This window comes from Dendropsophus ebraccatus, chromosome 1 (genome assembly GCF_027789765.1).
Source record: "Dendropsophus ebraccatus isolate aDenEbr1 chromosome 1, aDenEbr1.pat, whole genome shotgun sequence".
NCBI lineage: Eukaryota > Metazoa > Chordata > Amphibia > Anura > Hylidae > Dendropsophus > Dendropsophus ebraccatus.
The window spans coordinates 222,614,682-222,641,711 of NC_091454.1; the positions used below are offsets into that span (position 1 = coordinate 222,614,682).

General features: G+C 43.2%; 1 protein-coding gene and 1 long non-coding RNA gene across 5 annotated transcripts in view; one reads left to right on the forward strand and one right to left on the reverse strand.

The window, feature by feature from the left end:
• KDM6B (lysine demethylase 6B) overlaps positions 1-27,030 on the reverse strand; it is a 94,800-nt gene that overhangs the window by 54,999 nt on the left and 12,771 nt on the right. For 3 of the 4 annotated variants that reach the window (XM_069949004.1, XM_069948996.1, XM_069949029.1), the window contains exon 2: positions 26,846-26,914. The exons of the other annotated variant lie outside the window; for it this stretch is intronic. The gene's annotated coding sequence lies outside the window, so the exon portion shown is untranslated. The remainder of the gene's footprint in view (positions 1-26,845; positions 26,915-27,030) is intronic. 4 annotated transcript variants of the gene reach the window in all.
• LOC138770118 (uncharacterized) overlaps positions 1-27,030 on the forward strand; it is a 69,978-nt gene that overhangs the window by 17,890 nt on the left and 25,058 nt on the right. The window contains exon 2 of the long non-coding RNA XR_011359399.1: positions 26,875-26,957. This is a non-coding gene — a long non-coding RNA (uncharacterized lncRNA). The remainder of the gene's footprint in view (positions 1-26,874; positions 26,958-27,030) is intronic.

A 27,030-nucleotide genomic window follows, 5' to 3' on the forward strand; every position in this document is an offset into this window, starting at 1 on the left:
GCTATGTGTCTCCTCCTCCTCCTGCAGGGTGATACAGATAGAAGGAGCTATGAGTCTCCTCCTCCTCCTCCTGCAGGGTGATACAGATAGAAGGAGCTATGAGTCTCCTCCTCCTCCTCCTCCTCCTGCAGGGTGATACAGATAGAAGGAGCTATGAGTCTCCTCCTCCTGCAGGGTGATACAGATAGAAGGAGCTATGAGTCTCCTCCTCCTCCTGCAGGGTGATACAGATAGAAGGAGCTATGGGTCTCCTCCTCCTCCTCCTGCAGGGTGATACAGATAGAAGGAGCTATGAGTCTCCTCCTCCTGCAGGGTGATACAGATAGAAGGAGCTATGAGTCTCCTCCTCCTCCTGCAGGGTGATACAGATAGAAGGAGCTATGAGTCTCCTCCTCCTCCAGGGTGATACAGATAGAAGGAGCTATGAGTCTCCTCCTCCTCCTGCAGGGTGATACAGATAGAAGGAGCTATGAGTCTCCTCCTCCTGCAGGGTGATACAGATAGAAGGAGCTATGAGTCCCCTCCTCCTCCTCCTGCAGGGTGATACAGATAGATGGAGCTATGAGTCTCCTCCTCCTCCTGCAGGGTGATACAGATAGAAGGAGCTATGAGTCTCCTCCTTCTGCAGGGTGATACAGATAGAAGGAGCTATGGGTCTCCTCCTGCAGGGTGATACAGATAGAAGGAGCTATGTGTCTCCTCCTCCTCCTGCAGGGTGATACAGATAGAAGGAGCTATGAGTCTCCTCCTCCTCCTGCAGGGTGATACAGAAAGGAGCTATGAGTCTCCTCCTCCTGCAGGGTGATACAGATAGAAGGAGCTATGCGTCTCCTCCTCCTCCTGCAGGGTGATACAGATAGAAGGGGCTATGAGTCTCCTCCTCCTGCAGGGTGATACAGATAGATGGAGCTATGAGTCTCCTCCTCCTCCTCCTGCAGGGTGATACAGATAGAAGGAGCTATGAGTCTCCTCCTCCTTCTGCAGGGTGATACAGATAGAAGGAGCTATGAGTCTCCTCCTCCTTCTGCAGGGTGATACAGATAGAAGGAGCTATGAGTCTCCTCCTCCTTCTGCAGGGTGATACAGATAGAAGGAGCTATGAGTCTCCTCCTTCTGCAGGGTGATACAGATAGAAGGAGCTATGAGTCTCCTCCTCCTCCTTCTGCAGGGTGATACAGATAGAAGGAGCTATGAGTCTCCTCCTCCTTCTGCAGGGTGATACAGATAGAAGGAGCTATGAGTCTCCTCCTTCTGCAGGGTGACACAGTGACCCAATAGGTTTGAGCTGTCATGATTTCTTTGCCCTCTCTGTTACGTTGCCCTGTGGCTTGTGTAATGTAGTGTGTGACACACATAACCTGTCTGATGTGTAACACGCCTGTGTTTGGAGGGTGTAACCAGTCCGGGATGGGAGGTGACGCGTTCAGGATCAGCACAGTTGATTACAGAGTTCACAGTGACAATAGAGAGGCTGCAGGTACAGGGTATACACATGGGCGTGTTCTCCCTCCGGCTGGCTGTATATTTATTCTGCCCAGCGTACATACACACATATACGGGGGATGGCGCACAGCTGTGTACAGGTTCTGGCACACGGCCCAGTCCCCTCTCTCCTGCTTATTACATAACATCTGGAATGTGTCCTCACCTCACCCCTCACACCGCACGTCCCTCCCCAGCCCTGACCTCCCCTCCTGAGCAGCCAGAGGTGTGAGGGAAGGGGGAGTCAGAGGTGTGTGAGGAGGAGGGGGGAGTGCAGATGTGAGGACTTGGGGGGGGGGGGGGGGGCATACGCCCGCTCTGCGCTTATACTAAAGGTTTTTTCTATAAGAAATAAGTGGAGATTTTCTGGAATTACCAGGACAGCTGGCGTTCTCTCCCTCATACACGCACTGAAGTGTATACACTCAGATACAGCACACAGATATGCAAGGCTCAAAGTCACACAATAGATGTTACTCCTCATTCCCCTTCGTAGCTGCAGAGAGTTTCTTAGTAGGGCCCGAATGGGGTATAATAGTCTCTGTAGCCTAAGTTGCACTCGTGTAGATTGCTGCATGGCGCTAGTGTTGCACTTTCCTTACTTATGGAAGTGTGGGTTGTATAGACATGGTGTACTCAATGTTGTAATGTGGATCTACCTGGTGTTCTTTAGATACTTCTTCACATAGTACAATCTCAAAGAAAGAAAGCCAGGAGATGAAAAGAATATGTAATGGCCAACTGCAGAGATCAAAGCAATAAGGAGTCATAGGAGACTCATAAAAAGTTTGGACCAACCCATTTTATTTGTCAGGTCACCCTCCCAGATACTTGGTGAGATATTTTGCTCTGTGGACCCTCTATGCAACTGTTTATGGTGGGGAAGCAGTCTACCCCCCCCCCCCCACACACACACACACACACACTATTTACAGTGGGCAACTTTATTGTCTTGCAGTATCAAGTATTGGTTGAAGTATTGGTTATCTGGTGAATTCCCAGTATTTAACATACCCTTAGAGGGTATTTAAAAGTAGCCATCAAACGTAGACGAGGGCCGTAGACATTAGGTTGTTGTCAGCACATTCCGCCTCTGGGGGCTGTCAGAGAAATATTCTACGGGCAGCTGTGGTTTATCAGACACAAAGCATCCAGCGATATATAAAAGACTACAAAAACCCTATTCGTGAGCTCTGTACCTTTACTGTACCTCAAGTCAACTCTGTGCGAGAGAAATCCATCACCAGGAGTTGTCACAGGTTGGCCAGTGGTGGTGTTTTTTTTCCTCATGTGCAGGGCAGATGTTTTTCCACCTTGCTGAGCTCTGAGCTTTCAGCATGAAAACATTTTATGTTCTCCAAGGGTGGCAGAGATGACAAGGAAGGAGTTAGACTGAAGACAAAAATGGTCCATTCTGTAGGACGTTTGTCTTGAGCATATATATATATATATATATTTTTTTTTTTTTTTTTTGTGAAAAATTTTGTAGACTACAAATTGGTAGTTTTGGTGGCACGGGAAGCAATAATTGTTGACCAAATATTGTTAAGTGTGAAGAACTCTCACGTCTGTGGGTGCCTTCGATATTTAGACATTCACAAAGGCTGCACAGATTCATTCCTTCTCCCTGGCATACGCCTGCCATTCACCTGATGCGCAGAGAAGGAGAGGAGGCGTGATCTCCTTCCGCACCTGATTTATCATGATTTTCTGTTCGCATTAAACAATTGTACACATGCTGGAAGTAGGTGTAGATTTGTTGCGCAGGGCCGTCTGGGTTTCCTAAGAGGCGGACGACTCTTAGGAAACCCAGCCCGCCCTGCGCAACAATCCGGACAGGAAAAAGGGGACGGGGCTTTATTTCAGACTGGTGTATTCGTACGCCTGTCTTAATTGTCCCCCTTAAAGAGGACCAATCACCTAAATGTAACTGTCCCTATTATGAAAGTATATCTCTCCCTAACTCTATTCATGAAGATACAGACTGCATTTGCAGTCTGTATCTTTATACTTTACCTGATCCTCTGTTCCCTGGCTGTTCCGGTGGGCGCCGCCATCTTGATGACGTCACTTGCGTTCCAGCGGTGCGTTCCAGCGTGACGTCATCAAGATGGCGCCGCCGCCGGAACAGCCAGGGAACAGAGAATCGGGTAAAGTATAAAGATACAGACTGCAAAGGCAGTCTGTATCTTCATAGATAGACTTTATGAAGATACAGACTGTATTTGCAGTCTGTATCTTTATACTTTACCTATCCTCTGCTTCAGTGCCGCACGGCCGGGCGCCGCCATCTTGATTACGGGCCTTGCGTTCCACCGCTGGAACGCAAGTGACGTAATCAAGATGGCGGCGCCGGCCTTGCTGCACCGAAGAAGAGGATAGGTAAAGTATAAAGATACAGACTGCAGAGGCAGTCTGTATCTTCATAAATAGATTAGAGAAGAGGGACTAGAAAATACACAGCGATCTTGCGCTGTATAGCGCGAGATCACTGTGTATTAACGGAGCGGCGGGCAAAGGATCATGGGAACCTTTCCTGCCGCTCTGCATGACGGGAGTTTCCTGTCTCGCGCCGGCTCTTTTGAAAAGAGCCGGCTCGAGACAGGAAAATAAAAAGTGAATAATTAAAAAACGTGACAATAAAAATAATGAATTATATTTACAAATGTTAATAAAATGATGATTTACATCTAATTAGGGAATAAAAAATTTTTAACTTTCGTCCATGATTGGTTCTCTTTAATGTTACTTTTGGATCTAGACATAAACGTGGGCCATCCCTAGCTGTTGGCCAAGTTAGCTCCTGCCCTCCCAATGAAGAAACTCACTTGATTTGGCTAAATGTGAATGAGTTTTCAATAGGGGGGGGGGGGGGGGAGAAGAAAGAATTAAGGGTTTAAATAGGCACTGCTGTTTTAGCCCACATTGCCTAGATAAATAGTATAAAAAAGGGGATGTGCTCAGCTGCATGCTGTCCAGTCTGGTAAATTGCCAATTTACAGTAAACAATGAGCCATACAGAAAATGGAAGTACACCTGTAAGCAGTATACTACATATTCCAGACTGTTTCTTGCAGATGGACGTGTCTGCATCAGGAAGAGCTGCATACAGACCTAGATGTGACCTTGTAACACTGAAATGCTTTGCTTTATTTCTGGTAAAAGGGGGCTGGCTGGGATATGATTATTTAGGAGAGTTGTTTGATGCTGGTTTGGAAGCGTGCGGTGGAACTAAGAGACTATGCTGTGGCCTGTGACTTGCCTGCCGAGGAGCCATCAGTGGGTTGGAAGCTGTGAAGTGACATATCTAAGTAGCAGATGTGTGTGGGTCGGCTAAAGGGACCCAGAGCTGGAGAAGTGCCAGAGTAGTATGGCGCAGCAAGGCCTGAGTATCGTCACAGAGCTGTCAGGAAGCTGGAGGAAGAAAGTGTCCTGGGTAGTGCAGGGCTGTGTGAAACCAGCTTTGAAGGACCGTGTGGGCTGTGTGATTCCTTTAGGCCTTTAGGAAGCCATAGTGAGGCCTGCATGGGGTTTGTGAACCACTCCTGAACGTGTGTTAGCTTGTACTTGGTGGTACATTGGCTAAAATGTGGTCTGTAAATAGGCCAGAGTGGAAACTGGTGCTGGAAGCCAGTGGACTGCTGAGAAACCAGTAAGAATCTGTTGAGGGACGCCTCCATTCACATTAGTCAGTAGGCCAGTCTTACTGAAATTGGTGGTTTAGGCCAACTTTTTTTTATAGTTTATATGAGGCCATTTAAGTGACATTCATAAGGACTTCTGCTGACACAACAACCATACATAAAAATACTACTGTTGTTCTGTGAAGGTTGTTGATGAAACAACAAATCCCCAACTGATCGATATAACTTGGGCTTCTACTTATGGGTGGCACATCTGATGCATGGAGTGAGTAACGTCCAAGAATTAACAAGGACTGCGACCAACAACAGGCAAAGATCATGTTTTTCAGCACCTTGGTGTCCGACATGTTTTTTGTGTCATGTAAAAAGGCATCTCAACAGCAATACGTGACTGAAAACAGTTTTTGTGGATCTTGAAAATCACTAGTATATGGCCAGCTTTAGAGAGCCACCTCTGCACAACTTGTCCTTCCAGTGGATCTGTAGTACGAAGATCTGGTAATAGACTTGTCAGACACTAGAGAGCTAAACTGCTCCTTTATGTTGGGAATTAGTGAGGGTCGTATAGCATCTAGTGATGTGTCTCACTGTAACATGTCAGTTTATTATACTGTAATATTAGCGGAGCCATGGGCACAGAGATTGCAGGGCAGCGCATAACTTCATTAGGGTCGTTCATCGGGGCGGGGGGGTCGTTCATCGGAGTAATACCTTTGCATACAACTAGTTTCTTTTACTTCCCCTCTCCTAAGGTGCCCATACACCTCGTACTAAAGTCAGCAGAACCAGCCACAACCGTTGTTTAGCCGATAATTTAAGGTGTATAAAGGCGGCCTCCTGACTTTCTACAGACTGATGATGTCAGAGAAGGTTTGGGTCTGATGGATTTTTAATGGCCAACCTTAATGTTCTCAGAGGGATAAGCCAGCACCAGAGTGGTCTTGCTGCGGTTTACCCCTTTCCTTAGGGAACATATGAAGGGAAAGGCCGGAAGAGATAATTGTCAGACGAACTATAGTTATTGAAAATGTATATACTGTACATCTTTATAGAGAGGCACATGAGCTTGACGGTTACACACTAAGCAGGGAACAGTAAAGCCATTGATTACATTTGCTCTCAATTGCTGTTTTCTAATACCAAGGACTTGGTGATACACCACAGGCCCTCACTGGTTAATTTCATTTCCATTACTTGGATGCAAATGGGATATTATTCCCAGTCCAATACATGTCTGAATCAGTCCAAGTCCAAACTCTTTGGGGGAGATTTATAAATGCTGCGGCAGCAGCATATGCAGAATCTCCCCTTATCCCTGGCATACGCCTGCCGTATGCCCCGCTCGCCTAATGGGTGGACAGGAGGGGGAGGGGGGTCAAAGGCGAAGAGGAAGTGTATGAGTACCCCGGTCTTCATAAATGTCCCCCTTTATGTTGAGTGACACTTTGGCATAGCTTGATAAATAAGCTGTTGCTTTTTATTGTAAAAAAATAAGTTAAAGTTTTATCCCAGACTGATGCTGTCCCCCTCCGTTCTTTTATTTTGGCTTTTGTCATTCACATGAAACCTGGATCGCTGGGCCGTGCATTCATATGGCACTTCTACTTGAGAGACGTGCAGTCATAAAGGTTCTTCTAGGTGGAAAAGTACAAATTATTTTTAGAAAAATAAATTGTGAAGAAAACTCTTCACCTCCAGTGCTCGAGGCTCCATAAGAGGAGCCACCAGGATGTGAACATATTTATATGGCAGCTTTCCTTCATGCTGAAGTTTTATAGCTCAGCAAAACATCATTAGTAGATCTCACCTCTAAGATCAGATTTCTAATGATTCATACTCGCTCATTGTCTCTTACTATGTCTATTTCATCATCTCCACCACAATGTGTGGTCTGGTTTCTTTGTTGTCAACGAAAAGTGAAAATGTGAGAAAAACTCACATTTAGAGCAAACGTGTGACTAGTGCAGGTAATTTTACCAATTTATAAAGTATATAGACAAAACACTTAGCTGAGTGCCTATAATGTAGAAGGGCACGTAGTTTATTATACATTGGATTAGCAAACAATATCTGGAGTAAGAATTACTTTCAGTAATGCAAATTGTCAGATATTGAACAAGAAATCACTCCATTGGCGCCATTCCTGGGCTGTTAACAGTGTAATCCACGGCCTGGTGCAATGTTAGGAGCACGGCCCCACCCTATTGCCCAAGCCAACCCATTATCTAATGATAATCAATGGAGCGGACGGGCCAGATCGGCGCTCTGGGGGCAGGGCAGTGCTCCAGACTGAGGATTACACTGCTAACTGCAAGGAAACGGTGCAGAGATGGAAGGTAACAGTGGATCGGTTCATATGCGCTAAACAGAGGAAGCCAGTTTACTCAGTTGGGAAGTTGGGACACTTAATGTATGCGCCTTCTGCTTTGGTTAGGGCACCAGCATGGATTGAGAAGGCAGGAAGCGCATGGCCCTTGACATCAGTGGCGCATGCTGTAACTCGGAAGATGCAGGAGGCTGAGCAGCAATGATTATGCATAGAGAAAAGGGAGGAGGAAGCAGTAGTGAGACATGCCAGAGAGCAGCACGAACCCTGAGCCACAACTCCTCTTTGACTCTTCCTTACAGTTAATCGAGTCGAGAATGCAAGGAATCGCCACCAAGGACACTGTCAACTTCAGTACACTGTAAGCACTTTCGGTTGAGTCAAAGTGCTGACAGATTCCCTTTAAGGGCTTTTTGGTAACACATTCCATGTTCCATAAACTGATCAATCAATCCCACTCAAACAAAACCTTTTCACCACCAGCTGCAACCCCAAGGTTTGTTTCTTGACACTAAGACCAAATGCAATACTTTTGGTAGGGAAATATGGCACGCTGACCCTTTTCTTGCTATATATTCTAAAAAATGTAAACATTTTTTTAAATTGCTACAGAAGACTTGGTACGCGTATTTAATAAGAGCTCAAAGCTATTGCATTACAACAGTGTAAGATCTTTGGTAACCCTATTAACAGAATGATAGTGTGTATTTAGCAGAGCCCTTTGGTTACCTCTTATTGAGGAGATAGGTCATTGCCACGTCCCTCCCAGCCGGCGATGGGCTTCCTGCAGTAGCAGAAATAATGGCTTCTTGAACCTCTGGACACACCAAATTATCACCCCAGTGAGTCCCCCCTCGCTATACATCAGTCAACCTCAAACAATAGTGTGATTTTACATTTCTAAGGCTTAGCTGCCTTGACGTCAAATCAGCAAAAAGAAGCTTGTTAACATATTTAGTTTGCTAGGACACACAAAGGGCGCATTGAAAAGTTTCATCCTAGGAACACGCTACGTTATTGTCGTTCTGCATATACATTGATGCTTGACTACAAACACTTTTTTTGCAAAAATAAGGCCTTAAAAAGGGCTTCATGTTTAATGATGAGTCTACAAAACCAAACACTGACCCAGCCAGACATTGTTTTTTTTCTTCTTGCACCTTTATGGATGTGAAAGCTATACAATAAAGAAGCTGGGGGGAAAAAAGTGTTGACGCTTTCAAGAATTGATGCTGGTAAAGACTTTTGAGAAGGCAACCTGTTCAGCCTCCTAATAATATAGGGTTTTCCTGAAACAATGGCTGCAAGGACCAAAAAATTGAGGACCCCAAAAAAGGAAGGACCAAAAACAAGTCAGCCTGAAAGAGCCTCACATTCTATGGAATGAATGAGGATTCATGGGGGGAGGTGCATACAGTATGTAGAGACAAGCAAATACTAAATCACTGTGATTGTCCTTATAGGCATTTGAATATATGCAAAAAAAAAAGCTGCTGTAAAACCAATACAGTAATACCTCGGTTTTCGAACGCTTTGGAACTCGAACTGCTTGGTATTCGAACGAAAATTTACCCAGAAGTAGTGCTTGGAATTCGAACTTTGCTCGATTTTTGAACGTTTTTCGAACGTTTTTGCGAGCGTGGATGGTGGGTTGTACCTGGCGAGTTAAGCAGTGGTGAGGCTTCACATACAGTACAGTGCTGTATAAGACTGCTGGAGTGCATATACAGTGCAGTAGTAGTACAGGCAGTGCACCACCATCTCCCATACATTACAGTGCTTGGATGGGGGGGAACCTATACAGTAAAGGATGGGTGAGGAGCTGGTGACTACTGTACTATAATTGCTGGTTCTGATGAACATTTCTTATGTTTAATGTCCTGTACAGTATAGTGCTGTCCTGTACTGTCCTGTAGTGATTATACTGAGCACTTATCAGTGTAATAAATGAGTATTGTTGGTAATTATTGGCGGCTGCTGGAAACAATTAATCACATTTACATTATTTCCTATGGGAAGACACTGCTCGGTTTTCAAACTACCTTCCGGAACCAATTAAGTTCGAGAACCAAGGTACCACTGTATATAGAAATATACAGGGAACAAGGCACAATGTTAACCCCTGTGTGATCAGCTTTTATCTATATGTTATTAATAAGAGTATTGGTCAGGAGGCCTAAATTCATAATACATGGAATAAAGTCTCACAGCCTGGTGATCCAGGCAAATACATGGAGCATTGTCCAGAGCATGCTCATGTGCATTTCTCCATACCATGGATCTGATACTGTGCGCGATGGTGTGCAAAAGGCCATAGTGATTCTTGACAGTGAACCTCAAGCTAAAGCTTAACTTGTGTTGCCCTTTGGTCGCCTAACTATATCTGACAGTGAGATAGAATGTTTTCTGTGTTACAGACAGCTACAACAAACAGATGACATACTCCCTTGTGTCCAGTTGGTCAGTGGCACTTGGAGATGAGTGTGAGAGCTAAAAGCAGAAGTGCAGGTTCAAGGGTCAGTAAAACACTCTGTATATATTGCAGTTGTACTAGAGATGAGTGAACCTCAGTACCTGAGCATGCTGCATTTTATTACCAGCAGCTGAAGAAGTTAGATTTAGCCCTAAGGCCTAAGTTGGATACATCCATGGATATTTTGCCCTTCAAATAAAGGCACAAATGAAATTACTAATAAATCTGTTCTGCTTGTGTGAACCATGACTCCTTGCTTTCAGAAGACCTCACAGATCATGCTATAGGAGCACAGGAAACTGGAGAAAGCAACTAAAGCATCACTAAAGACCTGGTTATACATTAATCGACAGCTAGACAAATCGCCTACAAATGGAGAATACTCAGAACAGTTTCTCCTCCCCTAGGATTGTGAGTCCTGTACTCCTGTACCACGAGAGTAAGGGTGTTATTACACAAGCCAATGGGGGCCCGATAATAACTGTAAACTGCTAGATCGGCGCTCATTTACTGGGCCTATTACACAGCCCGATAATCGTTTAGTCGTTGCTTAAACTTTATATGTTATCTGTCCATCCTGCAGGGCTCTTCTTGCGGTCCGCTTCTCACCGGGTCCCGCACGCTGCAGCTCCAGAGCGGCTTGTCTAAGATGACAGCCTGCTCAGCCAAGCCTATCCGGCCGATTATCGCTCCGTGTAATAGACACAACGATCAGCCAATGACAACGCTCATCGGCTGATCGTTGATAAAGGTTTGGACCTATAATTGTCGGGCGCTGACCGCACATCGCTACGTGTAATAGCGGTGTGCGGCCGCTGGCTGATGATTTCCAAACTCTATACATTACCTATCCATGCTCCTCTTGCGGTCCGCTTCTCACCAGGTCCCGCGCGCTGCAGCTCCAGAGCGGCCTGTCTGAGCTGATAGCCCGCACAGCCAATCACTGTCCGCAGCGGTCCCGGCCAGTGATTGGCTGAGCGGCCTGTCGGCTCAGACAGGACCCGGGGAGAAGCAGAGCGCAAGGGGATCCCTGCAGCATGGATAGGTAATGTATAGAGTTTGGAAATCATCAGCCAACGGCCACACACTGCTACTTCACGTAGCGATGCGCGGTCAGCGCCCGACAATTATAGGTCCAAACCTTTATCAACGATCAACCGATGATCGTTGTCATTGGCTGATCGTTGTGTCTATTACACGGAGCGATAATTGGCCGGATAGGGCCGATTCGGACGATTATCTTTCCATGTGATCTCATAAATCACCCACATAGAATTGAGATAGCTCTTGGTAGGGTCAGTTACGTTTATAATTCCTTGGTTATTGATGTTGATTTGTTGGTTATAACATGATTTGTCAATTGTACCTCATGTACTACAAATATACCTACGACCAACTACCATAGTTATTGTACGATTTATGATATGTTTAATGATTTATGATATGCTTACTATGTATGTTTATATAAAAAAAAAAACACTAGTGAATATTTTGAAAAAGAGAAATTTCCAAAGATAGGCAAGCATTGTACTATTTCCACCCCAAAGAGAGTGAATGGAGAGGAGGCTGAACATGTGCACTGCTGGTCCATTCACTTGAGGGATGCAAGACCACTGTTTGTGTGATCAGTGGAGGTCCCAGCATATCCTAGTAATGTGTCATGAGATGGAAGTAGTTCAGAAACTCCAGTCAAAACAAGAATATCTTGTGATACTTAGCAGCCAGACACCTAGTAGTCACATAGACCGTTAGTAGGGTGTCATATAAGATCACCAAAATAGGTGAGCTAAATGGACGGATATCATAGATAGAATTAGTTTTTTAAGGTCACCACTGGTATGTTCAGTCATCAATATCAAGAACATAAGATGTAGAACATGGGTAAGATCAGCAACGTAGAGCATTTCCCCTTCAGTGTGGTTTCTATCTTGCCCGAAGTGGGAGACCACAACTTGATAGACAGATGGCAACGGTGCACAGGTGGGAGTTGGGGCAGGAAGACACCACAGCGCATATATACGTCAGCAGATGGAGGATGGTTGGCATAGAAAATATATAAGAAAGGGGTGAGGTGGAAACATCGGCCTGTGTAGTGATGTGGAGGGGAGGGGGTATAAAACTTTTTATTGTTGCTTGTTCTCTATTTTTCAGTTACCAAAGGTAACATGGTGAAATATCGAATACCAAGTCCTGCCATAACACAATACAAACATACACAATGAGACAGGGTCTTACAAAGGGTCATAACTTTCTATTTTCCATATGGTAATGACCTATCTATTGCTTAGACACATTCTGGCAGAGTGAATCCAACTAAAAACCTTAGGATCCAGTTTTTGCCATAGTTCCGATTGTCTTCAATCTGTCGCTATCTAGCTGATGCAAAAGTACAACTCTCAGCATGCACTCAGCAGATGCATCCAAGGATCCTTTTACACAGTCTAAAATGGGGCCATGCAAGGACGCAAACAAGTGCAAGATTGGTGTTCGCTGGCAGTGCCTTTACAAGGCACAATCAATTGCGCGGCTCAGGCGATTGCTGCATTAAAATTCATTGTTTTCGGCCGCACATCTTCTGTTTACACAGAGAAATGTGCGGTCGATAATGATATTTTTTACTGCCACAGAAAACATCACTGGTTGATCACTGGCACTTTTACATGGGCCAATTATTGGGGGAATGAGCATTCCTAGAAATGCTTATTGCTGTTAATCGGCCTCTATAAAAGGGCCTTACCATGTATAATACTATCCGCTAAGTCACTGTAAAACTGCTAAACCTGTCCTGTGTGACACTGTCTATTGAGATGGAATATTGTAAGTTGTTTTCTTATTTTGATTTTATTGTTTTTTTCCCACTAGATTTACTAATTTGACACACGTCATACAATTGGAAAAAAAATGTTGTGTATTGCTTTAATCAGGTTTAAACAACTATTATGCTGTAAAACCAACAGTAATTTGCCCATCCTCCACCATTCTGTTGGATTTTCTGCCCATTTTAAGACCTGTGAAAGAATTTATTTTTGTGTATTGTCTGTTAAATAAATCAGGGTTTTGAGAAAAAGCATTGGACACACCAATTTTATCAGGTGTTGTTTGGGTTTCGTCTTGTTCATCTTTGCTAACATTTTGGTGCACAGATTTGTGTCACTGAGCGTCATCTGAGCCTATCCCAAGTGATACCATCATGAGACTTTGTTGCCATGCCAGTGTATCTAATTTTTTTACCGTGTGTACCCCATTACATTTAAAGCAAATGTACCATCAGGTACATCACTTTGGGTTTTTTACCTTAACGGATCGGCGGTGGGGTGGTTCTTTTTTTTTAACCACCACCTTCCCAGACACAGCGCTGATCTTTTCCCAAACACCAGTCCGGCAGGGAGCACTGGGGGCAGGTCCACTGACCCCAGTGTAACCCCCTCCCCTCTGTGACGTGGCTCCATTGATTCTAATAGAGCCACGTTACAGAGGGGAGGGGAGATCTCGCGGCCAGTGCATAGAGCCAGGCCGGTGCTCAGGAATAGACCGTTACCGTGTACAGGAACCAGGTAGCAGTTCATAAAAAGGACTGTCACTGTCACTGCCACTGTCATCTGTGCGTTGGTGCCGATCCGTTAAGGTAAAAGAGCCAAAGCTATGTACCAGATGGTACATTCGTTTTAAGAATACGTTGATAAAGTCGTGTACCCAAACCTATTATGGTTCATACTGTGTGGAGATGATTTCACAACATTTGTTTTGGCTCTGATTCGGTGAATGTGAATTGTTTTAGATTCATTCCAGTTTTAGAAGTGCCCGGATTGCCCGTCAATTTTCCATACAAGGTTTGTACTGGAGTAGGGACTGTTATCACAAACAGGAGTCCCTGCTTTATAGGAGCATAGAGGTGGGCCCAATGAATGTAGTGAGTGGAGGTCACGTGACTGGGAGAGAACATGCTGTGTGCAGACTTCTGCTCTTGATCAGTAGTGGTGTGAAAAAGTTTTTCCTAATGCTGTGCTAACATTGGTTCTGGTTTTGCTTTCATTGGTTATGGTTTTATTCCTCGGTCACAACTGTCTGGTCATCCTGGTGTTTGTAAGCCTAGACAGTGACCAACTGGGGTAAAGTATCTGAAGGATTTTGTGCCTGTACCATGTGTGCTTAATACAAGGATCCACATAAAGCCCTGGAGCCCTCCTTCTATCTATACATATTCCTGATTGTCCATGGAGCCAAGTTACTATCGACCAATCTGCCCTGTTTGAAATATGTTCTTTAACCTTACTGTCTTTCCTTCACAGGCGAGTTGGTTGTTACCTCTATAATTTTCCTTTTGGCAGACTGGCCTAGTTAATTTATTGTCGTGGGCAGGATTTTTCATTGGCATAAATAAAAGTGGAGTAATGCTTCTCCTTTTTTCACATTATTTGGTCAACATCCTGACTTGCCACTTCCTATGTATCGTCTGCTGAAGCTGAGTCACATGATAAACTATCAAAGTTTTCTTCAATGTTGAGTCCCACTGTAAGACTCAAGGTGACAAAAAAACCATGTCCTACACCACAGCTCCATCCCAGGGGTAAGCTCAGGTTATCTACTGAGATGAATCCATTTTAAGGCTTGGTATAGGTTGACATCTCACATCTTTGGTCCTTATCCTTATACTATCATAAGGAAACTTAATCTAGTCTGTTATAAATTATTCACAATTTCTTCCATGTGTCCTTCCTTGAGCCTTAGGTCCTTAACTAAGCCTCCAAGAAACCATCCATATCTTCTTCTGCATCTACTTCTGGGCATAATTCTTGACTCTAACTGCTCTAAGGCTCTTTCATTTTGGACAAGAAGGGTTTCGGTCCAGGGGAGAAAGCCTGGGAACATGCTGAGAATATTAATGTTCCGCTTTCTTGTGTGCAAATTCTATTATATTTATGTAGTGTCCCACTGGGTCCTCTACAGAAAGACTGGGTAGAAGTCTCCATGTGCCTTTATATTGCTTATGCTGTTTAATATGGTAAAATGTTTAACACTGTGCCTTTAATATGTACCCAAGCTAAGCTATAGCTGTGAAAGGCTTAGACCTCATTCATAAGAATTTAGTGCTGCCCGTAATTGTGGACCTGCAATTGTGGACCGTACTCCAAGGGCCTTCTAGAAGGAAGGTGGAACCTAAGGCTTGAGTGTGTTTGTGTCTTAAAGGGGTTATCCAGCTCTACAAAAACATGGCCATGTTCCCCCTACTGTTGTCTCCAGTTTGGGTGGGGTTTTGAAACTCAGTTCCATTGAAGTAAATGGAGCTTAATTGCAAACCGCACCTGAACTAGAGACAACAGTAGGGGGAAAAGTGGCCATGTTTTTGTAGCGCTGGATAACCCCTTTAAGGTTGGGAAAGGGAACCTGCGACCCTCTAGCTATTGAAAAACTACAGATCCCATCATTTCTGGACAGTCAAAGTGTATGATGGACAAGCAAAGGAAATGTTTGAGGAACTCAGAAGAATTGTTGATGCTCATCATGCTGTAAGGCTACAAAGCCATTTCTAAAGAGAATGAGCTCCACTAATCTACAGTCAGACAGATTTTGTATAAATAGAAACAATTCAGAACCATTATTACCTGCCTCAGGAGTGTCTCACCACAAGCAAGATATATAATAGTCCAAACAAAGAAAGGTAACAAAGAAACCCAAGCTAACCTCTAAGCAATTAAGGGTCCTTTTACCCGTACACATAAATCGCTTAAGTAATTGTTTAGCGAACGACAAGCGATGATTTTTTTTTTAAACGATAGGCAGATACATTGCTACGGAAAGTCGTTAAGATGATTGTAAATACGATCATAATAATGTTAGGAATACATACTTATCCCTGCAAATGACTAAACGATGGGTGTTTAAACTGAAAGACTTGCGAACGATTAACGATGACTTTGAGGTTAGCCCAAACGTTCCGATAAATGACATACCAACAAATTTTCGTTCATTTTTTGATTGTTACCACGCTTCCTCCACAAGATTATCGCTTAGATTTGAACAATTTAACAATTCTTGCACTAAATTGGGCCTAAAGGGCATTATTAAAGTCTATGGGAGTTATTCAAATTGTGCATCTCCTGCTTTTTGGCGGCCACAAACATGCAGGAAGTGGCTGGAAAGCCATCGTTACGAGATGAAGATATCCCTTTTATCGTTAATCAGTGCACCATGAGGAGGACGGTGAACAGTGGTGTGCATGGCAGAATCACATGGAGAAAGACACTACTCTCCAAAAAGAGTTTGCTAAAGATCAACTGGATAAGCCAGAAGGCTATGGGATTCTTTTGCGGACCAAAATTTTTTTTTTACTTAAAGGAAAAAAACAACAACTTTTGACATGTCAGAAGTTTTGATTGGTTGGGTCTGAGAGTTCAGAATGTAAGATTGTGAAAAGAGCCGGAAAAAGCTGCGCCAAGTGCGTTCCTCCCCTGGTTCTGTGTCGGGTAATAAGACGGCCTTATAATGTAAGTCTATAGAAATCTACGACAACTCGAAGCACATAAGACAATCTACTATAGAATGGTTAAAGAAGAATAAAGATGTTGTTTTAGAATGACCAAGTCACAGTCCTGACCTCAGTCCAATAGTCATGCTGTATTAGGACCTGAAGTGAGCAACTCATGGGAGGAAACCACCAACACAGCAGAAATGAGGCTGTTTTATATGGAGGAACGGACTATAATTTCACCAAGATGATGTTCAGGAATAACCAACAATTACCAGAAATGCTTACATGCAGTTATTGCTACACAAGGCGATCATACCAGATACTGAAAGGTTCACATACTTACTCCACCACATACTTATGCCACTCACAGATCATTTCCCTGAATAAATAAATTACCAAATCTAATAATTTTCACTCGATTTGTTTTTATATCTACTTATAGGACTTCTAAAGCTCATTTATGTCAAATTTAAGCAGAAATCTAGAAAATTCAGAATTCAAGCATCACCGTATTTTGTCATACTGCCTAGAGATCGAGCTAGAATCGCTCGTCTAAACTTCTCCCAGGTTCCCAGGACTGGATCCAGCTTTTCCCGACAAACGTGCCATAACGTCTGCTCAGCTACAGTATCTAATTCTATCACGAATAATACAGTCTATGTATCTAAGCCTATGATTTGTGACACTGTATGCTGAGTTGGTATATCTAAGCTTATCATTCGCGATACCGTAAGCTGAGCCACCGTGTCTAATCTATTGCATGTGATATCGCCGTCTATTTTACATGGTTGTGTTCAGTCTTTGCAGTGAATGAGGAGTTTGCTGGTGCAGAAAATTCCTTAGATACGTGAGAGAACATATGGCCGCAGCTCCCCCCCCCCATTCCCCCCCCCTGCATGCTCTTTATACACACACGCCTGCCCCTCCCTGTGCTATCAGGAAGTCTGCAGACATGCCAGGGCAGGGCTTCCATGGGGCACATGCATTGGCTAAGGTCTGCTCAGCTTACACAGAGATAAATATATCTCTATATACATCCAGTCAGGGAGCCAATCCTTCCTAGCAACAGTCTCCCTGGATCCGCCGCCATTGGGCGCTCTATCGGTGACGTCGGCTAGCCGGCGATTGGTGATCCGGCTAGATTCCAGAACCCGAGTAGCCACGGTAACAAGGAGAAGCGTTGCCAGGACTACAAAGGAATCCGCCCTGATTGGAAGCAGCCAATCGGCATGCAGGGCTTAACCGCTGCCGTGCTGGACAAAACCTGCCGGGCAATCACCGTGGGGTTAGGATAGGGCTGTATGAAGACTCGTGTCCTACATTGGGTTGCATAATAAATTTGCTAAGATGGCAACGTTAACAGAGGAGCACGGTGCACCACAAAGAAAGTGAAATAGCATCATGTGATGGAACACTTACTACATCCTACGAGCACATATCCCCCAGCATAACACCAGTAGTATATATACAGAGATCATAGTATATACTCCGATATCACCCAGCATAACTCCAGGTGTATATACACAGAGAATATAGTATATACTATGATATCACCCAGCATAACATCAGACGTATATACACAGAGATTATAGTATACACTCCGATATCACCCAGCATAACACCAGGCGTATATACAGAGATTATAGTATATACTCTAATATCACCCAGCATAACACCAGGTGTATATACACAGAGATTATAGTATATACTCTAATATCACCCAGCATAACTCCAGACGTATATACACAGAGATTATAGTATATACTTTAATATCACCCAGCCTAACACCAGGCGAGTATACACAGAAATTATAGTATATACTCCAATATCACCCAGCATAAAACTAGGCGTATATACAGAGATTTTAGAATATACTCCGATATCACCCAGCATAACAGCAGACGTATATACACAGAGATTATAGTATATACTCCGATAACACCAGACTTGTATATACACAGAGATTATATCATATACTCTAATATCACCCAGCATAACACCAGACGTATATACACAGAGATTATAGTATACACTCCGATATCACCCAGTATAACAACAGGCGTATATACACAGAGATTATAGTATATACTTTAATATCACCCAGCCTAACACCAGACGTATATACACGGAGAATATAGTATATACTTTAATATCACCCAGCCTAACACCAGACGTATATACACGGAGAATATAGTATACACTCCGATATCACCCAGCATAACTCCAGGCGTATATACACAGAGATTATAGTATATACTCCGATATTACCCAGCCTAACACCAGGTGTATATACACAGAGATTATAGTATATACTCTAATAGTACCCAGCCTAACACCAGTTGTATATACACAGAGATTATAGTATATACTCCGATATTACCCATCCTAACACCAGGTGTATATACACAGAGATTATAGTATATACTCTAATATCACCCAGCCTAACACCAGGTGTATATACAGAGATTTTAGTATATACTACGATATCACCCAGCATAACACCAGGCGTATATACACAGAGATTATAGTATATACTCCGATATCACCCAGCCTAACACCAGACGTATATACACAGATTATAGTATATACTCTAATATCTCCAAGCCTAACACCAGGCGAGTATACACAGAGATTATAGTATATACTCCGATATCACCCAGCATAACACCAGGATTATATACACAGAGATTATAGTATATACTCTGATATCACCCAGCCTAACACCTGGTGTATATACACAGAGATTATACCATATACTCCGATATCACCCAGCCTAACACCAGGCGTATATACACAAAGATTATAGTATTCACTCCGATATCACCCAGCCTAACACCTGGTGTATATACACAAAGATTATAGTATTCACTCCGATATCACCCAGCCTAACACCTGGTGTATATACTCTGATATCACCCAGCCTAACACCAGACGTGTATATAAACAGATTTTAGTATACACTCCGATATCATCCAGTCTAACAACAGGCATGTATATACTCTAATTTCATCCAGCCTAACACCAGATGTGTATATACACAGAGATTATAGTATACACTCCCATATCACCCAGAATAACACCAGGCATATATACAGAGATTATAGTATATACTCTAATATCATCCAGCCTAACACCAGGCGTATATACACAGATATTATAGTATATACTCCGATATCACCCAGCCTAACACCAGGCGTATATACACAGAGATTATAGAATATACTCCGATATCACCCAGCCTAACACCTGGTGTATATACTCCGATATCACCCAGACTAACACCAGACGTGTAAATAAAAAGAGATTATAGTATATACTCTAATATCATCCATCATAACACTAGGCGTATATACAGAGATTATAGTATATACTCCTATATCACCCAGCCTAACACAAGGCGTATATACACAGGGATTACAGTATATACTCCGATACCATCCAGCCTAACACCAGGCATATATACACAGAGATTATAGTAAATACTCCGATATCACCCAGCCTAACACCAGGCGTGTATATACACAGAGATTATAGTATATACTCCGATATCACCCAGCATAACACCAGGTGTATATACACAGAGATTATAGTATATACTATGATATCACCCAGCATAACACCAGGCGTGTATATACACAGAGATTATAGTATACACTCCGATATCACCCAGCATAAAACTAGGCGTATATACAGAGATTTTAGAATATACTCCGATATCACCCAGCATAACAGCAGACGTATATACACAGAGATTATAGTATACACTCCGATATCACCCAGCATAACAACAGGCGTATATACACAGAGATTATAGTATATACTTTAATATCACCCAGCCTAACACCAGACGTATATACACAGAGAATATAGTATACACTCCGATATCACCCAGCATAACTCCAGGCGTATATACACAGAGATTATAGTATACACTTCGATATCACCCAGCATAACACCAGGTTTATATACACAGTGATTATAGTATATACTCCGATATCATCCAGCATAACACCAGGTTTATATACACAGTGATTATAGTATACACTCCGATATCACCTAGCATAACACCAGGTGTATATACACAGAGACTATAGGATATACTCCGATATTACCCAGCCTAACACCAGGTGTATATACACAGAGATTATAGTATATACTCTAATAGTACCCAGCCTAACACCAGTTGTATATACACAGAGATTATAGTATATACTCCGATATTACCCAGCCTAACACCAGGTGTATATACACAGAGATTATAGTATATACTCTAATATCACCCAGCCTAACACCAGGTGTATATACAGAGATTTTAGTATATACTATGATATCACCCAGCATAACACCAGGCGTATATACATAGAGATTATAGTATATACTCTGATATCACCCAGCATAACACCTGGTGTATATACACAGAGATTATAGTATATACTCCGATATCACCCAGCCTAACACCAGACGTATATACACAGATTATAGTATATACTCTAATATCTCCCAGCCTAACACCAGGCGAGTATACACAGAGATTATAGTATATACTCCGATATCACCCAGTATAACACCAGGATTATATACACAGAGATTATAGTATATACTCTGATATCACCCAGCCTAACACCTGGTGTATATACACAGAGATTATACCATATACTCCGATATCACCCAGCCTAACACCAGGCGTATATACACAAAGATTATAGTATTCACTCCGATATCACCCAGCCTAACACCTGGTGTATATACTCTGATATCACCCAGCCTAACACCAGACGTGTATATAAACAGATTTTAGTATACACTCCGATATCATCCAGTCTAACAACAGGCATGTATATACTCTAATTTCATCCAGCCTAACACCAGATGTGTATATACACAGAGATTATAGTATACACTCCCATATCACCCAGAATAACACCAGGCATATATACAGAGATTATAGTATATACTCTAATATCATCCAGCCTAACACCAGGCGTATATACACAGATATTATAGTATATACTCCGATATCACCCAGCCTAACACCAGGCGTATATACACAGAGATTATAGAATATACTCCGATATCACCCAGCCTAACACCTGGTGTATATACTCCGATATCACCCAGACTAACACCAGACGTGTAAATAAAAAGAGATTATAGTATATACTCTAATATCATCCATCATAACACTAGGCGTATATACAGAGATTATAGTATATACTCCTATATCACCCAGCCTAACACAAGGCGTATATACACAGGGATTACAGTATATACTCCGATACCATCCAGCCTAACACCAGGCATATATACACAGAGATTATAGTAAATACTCCGATATCACCCAGCCTAACACCAGGCGTGTATATACACAGAGATTATAGTATATACTCCGATATCACCCAGCATAACACTAGGTTTATATACACAGAGATTATAAAATACACTCCGATATCATCCAGCCTAACACCAGGCGTGTATATACACAGAGATTATAGTATATAGTCTGATATCACCCAGCCTAACACCAGGTATATATACAGAGAAATTATAGTATATACTCTGATATCATCCAGCCTAACACCAGACGTGTATATACAGAGATTATAGTAAATACTCCAATATCACCCACCCTAACACCAGGCGTATATACACAGAGATTATAGAATATACTCCGATATCACCCAGCCTAACACCAGGCGTGTATATACACAGAGATTATAGAATATACTCCGATATCACCCAGCCTAACACCAGGTGTATATACACAGAGATTATAGTATATACTCTAATATCACCCAGCCTAACACCAGGCGAGTATACACAGAGATTATAGAATATACTCCGATATCACCCAGCCTAACACCTGGTGTATATACTCCAATTTCACCCAGCCTAACATCAGACGTGTATATAAACAGAGATTATAGTATATACTCTAATATCATCCATCATAACACCAGGCGTATATACAGAGATTAAAGTATATACTCCGATATCACCCAGCCTAATGCCAGACGTATATATACAGAGAATATAGTAAATACTCCAATATCACCCAGCCTTACACCAGGTGTATATTCACAGAGATTATACTATATACTGCAATATCACCCAGCCTAACACCAGGCGTGTATATACACAGAGATTATAGTATATACTTCGATGTCATCCAGCATAACACCAGGCGTATATACAGAGAGAGAGAGATTATAGTATATACTCCAGTGTTTGCCTTACAAGCACCTTACATGCCTATAATAAATCTTTGCCTTAGAAGCCCTTATAAGTCTCTGCCTCAGATGCCACCATAAGCACCTGCCTTAAATTCTCCCTTAAGTCGCCGCTTTAGATGTCTACAAAGCTGCCCATACCCCTTCACTCAGCTATTCCTGCCAATCGTTCCTGTGTCCTCAATATTCCAAGGGAAAGAAGCTATTGCGAGTCTCCTTTAGGCTTCTCTGTTCCCTTCAAACACCTGTGTCTACTCCAGAAGACATCTCTGTCTCGGTTTACACACCCTCCTTGAATCTCTGTCCTCTTTCAAACACTTCTATCCTGTCAAGACTCTGTTCTCTCCAGATACCTCTGCCATCTCCATGATGCCTCTGTCCCCCTACAGATTACTTTTTCCCCTCTAGATACCACTGTCCTCTCCAGACACTTTTGTCCCCTCTTAACATATCTCTCCCTCTTCAGACAACTGACCCCTCCAAATTTTTGTGTTCCTTTCAAACACCCCTGCCCTCTTTAAAAGGAAAGTCCGTCGAAAATTTTTATGTAAGTATTGTATTGCCCCCCAAAAGTTATACAAATCCCCAATGGTGATGTCACTTCCTGGATAACATGGTGATGTCATTTTCTGGATAAAATGGTGATGTCACTTCTTGGATAACATGGTGATGTCACTTCCTGGATAAAAATGGTGATGTCACTTCCTGGATAAAATGGTGATGTCACGACCCGATTCCCAGAGCTGTGCGGGCTGTGGCTGCTGGAGAGGATGATGGCAGGGGGATGCTCAGTGTCCCTCCAGTGCCCTGTATCCCTCAGTGTCCCCCTGCCACCATCCTCTCCAGCAACCACAGCCCGCACAGCTCTGGAAGTCGGGTCATGACATCACCATATTATCCAGGAAGTGACATCACCATGTTATCCAGGAAGTGACATCACCATGTTATCCAGGAAGTGAAGCCTTGATGCAGTAGTAAGTGCAGGAAAAAATCACTTTATAAGCATTTCCTGTAATAAGTGTATATTGGGGATTACTTTTGGGGGGCAATACAATACTTTATAAAAAATTTTGCCGGACTTCTCCTAAGTCCTTCTATAAGTGCCTATCTAATATGTCTCCATAAATGTCTACCTCAGATTTTTCCAAAGTGCCCTGCCTTACCTTAGAAGCTCCCAAGTTTCCAATTCTCTGATAATTCCCTGCCCTACAAGCCCCTATAAGTTCCTGCCTCAGATACCTTCATAAATCATTGCACAGGGTGGCACAACCAGCAATGTCCCATCATGTGTGACTTCTCTATCGAGCCTCCATCATCACCATATCTTACCCATACTTAGACAGCTACACAATATACACTGCTCAAAATAAAAGGGGACACTAAAAGACCACATCCTAGACCTTGATGAATGAAATATTCCAGTTGCAAATCTTTATTGATTACATAGTGGAATGCATTGAGGACAATAAAACATTAAAATGATCAATGTAAATCAGAATTAATATGGACGCCTGGAAAATCAAAGTGAACAATCAAGACAAGGAAATGAGGTTCAGTAGTGTGTTTGGCCTCCCGTGCCTGTATGACCTGGTTGCTATAAAGGAGCGTAGTTCTGTAGGTGGTGACCACAGACTGTTTCTCTGGTCTTGTCCTTTTTGGTTGTTGTTTTGGTCACTTTTGCATGTTGTCATTGCTCTCACCCCAGGACGTAGCATGAGGCGCTGTCTACAACCTACACAAGTGGCTAAGGTAGTGCAGCTCATCCAGGATGGCACTTCAATGCAAGTTGTGTCAAGAAGGTGTGCTGTGGATGTCAGCGTAATGTCCGGAACATAGAGCAGATACCAGGAGACAGTCCAGTACATCGGGAGATGTAGAGGGCTTCAACCCAGCAGCAGGATCACTACCTCTTGCTCTATGCAAGGAGAACACTAAGGGTCCTATTAGACAAAGCAATTTTTAACAATTAAGGAAATGAGGTTCGATAGTTTGTGGCCTCCCGTGCCTGTATGACCTCCCTACAACGCCCGGGCATTAGGCGGCAGATGTTCTCCTGAGGAAAGCATCAGTCAACTCCTGGCCAGTCTCTGCTGTAACGTGATGGTGACTCTGTCACGTCTGTCACATGTGCTCAGTGTGAGCCTTCATCTCATTGTGCAAATGTTTGTTATGTCGTTCAATAATCGTTTCGTGTAAAAATGAGCAACGATCGAACGATGAGCGAGAAATCGCTCATCGTTCGTTTGGTAAATAATTGTTAATTGTTCGCTGTAAGTCCGGAGATGGAGTAACTGTAACTAAGGACTATCGTTGTGTGTAATATGGTGAACGATTTCAGGTCATCTCATTTGCGATCGTTAAAAATCACTTTGTGTAATAGGACCCTTAGTGTTCTTCTTGCACAAAGCAAGAGGTAGTGTAGCCCTCCATGTCTCTTGGTGTACTGGCCTGTCTCCTGGTATCTGCTCCATGCTCTGGACACTACGCTGACAGACACAGCAAACTTTTTTGCCACAACTCGCTACCCCAACACATCCGGCTCTCATCCACCATCAAGTCATTCAAAAGTAACCTGAAAACCCATCTCTTCAAACTAGGCTACAACCTATAACTCTGCATCACACTTGACTGGCTGCACTTTACCTCCTGTACCTCTCTCCCCGTACCTTATAGATTGTAAGCTCTCGTGGGCAGGGTCCTCTTCCCCATGTACCAGTCTGCCATTTTTGATCTTGTATTGTTCCTGTTTGTTACCACTATCGCTTGTATAGTGCTCTGGAATTAAGGGTAGAGATGAGCGAACCTGGAGCATGCTCGAGTCGATCCGAACCCGAGCATTCGGCATTTGATTAGTGGTGGCTGCTGAAGTTGGATAAAGCCCTAAGGCTATGTGGAAATCATGGATATAGTCATTGGCTGTATCCATGTTTTCCAGACAACCTTAGAGTAGGGATGGTCCGAACCTGCCGAGGTTCGGGTTCGTATGAACCCGAACGCTCGGCAGCAGATTCCCGCTGTCTGCCCGCTCCGTGGAGCGGGCGGATCCAGCGGGAGTAACGCCTGGAAAACTGGGATACAGCCTATGGCTATGGCTGTATGCCAGTTTTCCAGGTGGTCCTCCCGCTGGATCCAGCTGGATCCAGACAGCGGGAATCATTACCGAGGGTTCGGGTTTGTACGAACCCGAACCGAACTCGGTTCCGACCATCCCTACCTTAGAGCTTTATCCAAGTTCAGCAGCCCCAGCTAATCAAATGCCGAACGTTTGGGTTTGGATCGACTCGAACCCGTACCCGGTTCGCTCATCTCTAATTAAGGGTGCTCTATAAATAAATAATAATAATGTACCATCCTGGATGAGCTGCGCTACCTGAGCCACTTGTGTGGAATGTAGACACCGCCTCATGTTACCTCTAGGGGTGAGAGCAATGTCAACATGCAGAAGTGACCAAAACAACATCGGATGAGACCAGAGAAACGGTCTGTGGTCACCACCCACAGAACCACGTTCCTTTATAGCAATTGTCTCGATTATTGACGATCATTTCTACCTGTTGCACAACGGCAGGAGAGACTGATTCACAATCAATGTTGCTTCCTAACCAGACAGGTTGACGTCACACAAGTGTCATTGACTTGGAGTTATGTTGTGTGGTTTAGGTGTACTCTTTATTTATGTGAGCAGTGTACACTGTATACTGGGAATGATCTATAGTTCTCTATCCTCTCTCTTCAAAGGGGTACTCCAGGGAAGATCTTTTTCTTTCAAATCAACTGGTTTTAGAGAGTTATATAGATTTGTAATTTACTTTTATTTAAAAATCTGTCCTGCAGGTAGTGGTGTATTCTTTCCATTGTGACATCTGTGTCCATGTCAGGAACTGTCCAGAGCAGTAGCAAATCTTCTCCTGCTCTGGACAGTTCCTGACATGTACACAGGTGGCAGCAGAGAGTACTGTGTCAGACTGGAAAGAATTCACCACTTTCTGCAGGACATACAGCAGTTGATGGGTACTGGAAGACTGGAGATTTTTAAATAGAAGTAATTTACAAACCTGTATAACTTTCTGGCACCAGTTGATTTAGAAAAAAAAAAAAATTGCTGGAGTTCGCCTTTAATGCCGGATTAGAATTGTCCCTTCTATTTGCACATTGCGTAACACATAAATACAGACAAAAAAATTGATTGATCATTTGCGTTTTATTCTAATCTGTCATACTTACAGTCACGTTGTTTCCTGTTATCCACACAGGCCGAGGATGAGGCTTCACAACTTTCTTCTGGTCCAGAATCTACAACAGGAAAACAAGGAGACGAATCAGCAGCCGTGCAGGGGTAGGTGTTAGGCCTTATTCACGCGTTCCGCTGTGTCAGTACAGTAGCGCAAACATTTAAAGGGGTTGTTCAC